This window comes from Octodon degus, unplaced genomic scaffold, assembly GCF_000260255.1.
Source record: "Octodon degus isolate 3935 unplaced genomic scaffold, OctDeg1.0 scaffold00007, whole genome shotgun sequence".
Lineage (NCBI taxonomy): Eukaryota > Metazoa > Chordata > Mammalia > Rodentia > Octodontidae > Octodon > Octodon degus.
Genome location: NW_004524583.1, coordinates 2766477 through 2769020, shown reverse-complemented (window position 1 = coordinate 2769020; position 2544 = coordinate 2766477). Strand labels below are relative to the sequence as shown.

Here is a 2544-nt window from a genome sequence, read left to right as displayed (position 1 = left end):
TCACTCTCCTCTACTTCTATAAGACAGCACCAGTTTCGTTAATTGTTAATTATACATTTTGCTAGGGCTATTTCATCATACAAAATTTTCTACATATTACAAGAAAATATCATTCACATGGTTCCATTGGACTTTTTTTAAAATTAAAAGCATTATAATGCTTCATGCCTGTGGTAAGTTTAGACATATTATACAGTCGAGGTGTGTTGACACTGTACTATGGCGCATGTTTTTTTTTTTTTAATTTTTTTTTAATTTATTTGGGAGAGAGAGAGAGAGAGAGAGAGAGAGAGAGAGAGAGAGAGAGAGTGTGTGTGGTGTGTGTGTGTGTGGCCAGCTCAGCCCACCAGGGGGCGGGGCTGGCTGGCATGTGGTGCTGGGGGATTGAACCGCGGTCCCTGATGCTTTGCTAAGCTTGTTCTAAGTAGGTGCTTTAGACCACAGAGCCATCTCTCCAGCCCTATGGCGCATGTTGAGTCTTTATAAAGTGAGACAAAACATAAAGTGGGCAACATGAGTAATTTTCATTTCAAAACCTCAAAATATTGACAGTTTAGTGACTATTTCCTTACTTCCTGTGTCTGCTGCGCTGCAATTCCAAGCTGTATGTAAAGAACAGGTAAAGGTACAAGTGGTAAGTATTTCAATTCTATTGAAAACTTTTTCCAGAATTATATGGTACGTTGAAATGAAAGAGCCTTAAGTCCTAATCATTTGATAATTCTTGGTAACATTTTACTTTAGTTTAGAGAAGAAATAAATGTATGAAATATACATTTATTTGGCAAGCTAGATCATTAATGACTCTTTGTTGTGTAAAATAGCACAAAGATTTAACTGATATTTAGATGAGAGTTCACTAAAAATGATTTTTCAAAGAAATCCTTTATATTTCCAGCAGCTGAGACAATATATCTGAGTGCGCAGGTTACCTCTAGTGGCAAAACCAGAACCAGCTATTAACCAGCCAAAAAACAACAGCAATTGAATACACGAGCATTTCTCTATTAGGACGCTCTTTGTTTTCCTCTTCTAGAAGTTATAGGCGTCTGTTTAGTTTGATTATCTGTCGTTTTGATGAAGCTGCATCTACAACAGTCATGCCATCTGCTGTTCCTTCAATTGTCACATCTACATTTGAAATGCCATACCTGACGTTGTCATGATGAGTATCGGTAGGGGTGGCACAACACAGGTGTAGAATTGTTTCTGACCAGCTGTCCAATTTGGGGAAGAGCATTTTCATGCATAGAGCGCTCTCTTTTTAGCTTGCCAAATGCATGGATTTCATCTCTGAGGGGTTGGAAAAGGCCGTTCTAAGTCCAGAAAATCTATTGGTCTTTCACATAAAGTAAGTACACAAGGTGGTGTTTTTAGTGCCAGAGGTTTTAATGGAGTCAACTGAATAAGGTCAAGATCTGCTGGTCTTGAAAACAAAACGTCTTCATTATTTCCTGCTACAACCATCCTCTTTGGAACTTGCATTATCACACTAGCATTTGGAACTCCTTCTTGGAATACTTGTTCCAGGTCAACATTTAGTGATGTGACTTTTAATCTTTTCTGGGACCCTCATTTGTTGACTAATACATTCGGTGTATTCCACTTCATACTGAATTCGACTAATTTTGGCCATCTCAGCAGCAGTGGGAGAAGGAAATGCTACCATGCTAACCAAATACGTATAAAGTACCGCTCCTTGCCTGGCACTATCTGCTTCTGAGCGTCATATTAACCCTTAACTTGCTTCCCGTGCATGGGCTGGACCTGGAGCCATATCAGTCCTCCTCACCCCCCTGGACTGTCCCGGACAGGGCCACTGTCTGCCGGCTCTGGGAGCACTAACAGAGACCACTGACTGAGTGCCTAGGGCCCCCAGGGAGTGGTCCGCAGTCGCATGGGACAGACGCAGAATGGCTGGTATTGGCCCCCTAAAAATGATTTTTAATGCTAAATTAAAGTAATATTTTGCACAGAGCAATAAAGAGAAGTTTAAAAATTTCAATAGAGTAATATTATATGACTCAAATATCAAAGCACTTATTATTGAAAACATGTTATTGGTCACATTTTTAAATTAAATTCTGGATCAAATGAAATTATGGGGCCAAAAAGAAAAGTGATTGATGATGTAGACTGTGCCCTAGGAGAGTCACATGTAGAGAAAACATTCTCTTAGGTTTTCACAGAGAGCACAATGGCCAAGCAATGGCTGTGACTCATCCACATGGCTGACACTGACAGAGGTTCTACAGTCTGAGGTACAGGATCTCAGGATAAATCCTGAGGAGATTTCATTGACCTTCTCAGACCCAAAAGCTACAAATCTTGTTGTGTACTTCCTGCTTTACCTTGGTCTTAACCATCCGCAGAAAAGTATAAAAACGAAATATAAGAAGTAAAGCCATGCTGTTATCTTGAGCTGTAGAGGACTCAGGTCAACAATTTCTGACATTGCCAGTGAAGCAGAAGACCCAATATTATTATGGACTACTGGACTCTTTTAGAATATTTTGCTGAGTTAGACACCTATCATATTCAAAT

General features: G+C 39.7%; 1 pseudogene; it reads right to left on the bottom strand.

The window, feature by feature from the left end:
• Positions 1–934: 934 nt before the first annotated feature.
• Positions 935–1657, bottom strand: LOC101589726 (annotated as a pseudogene).
• Between the last annotated feature and the right edge of the window lie 887 nt (positions 1658–2544).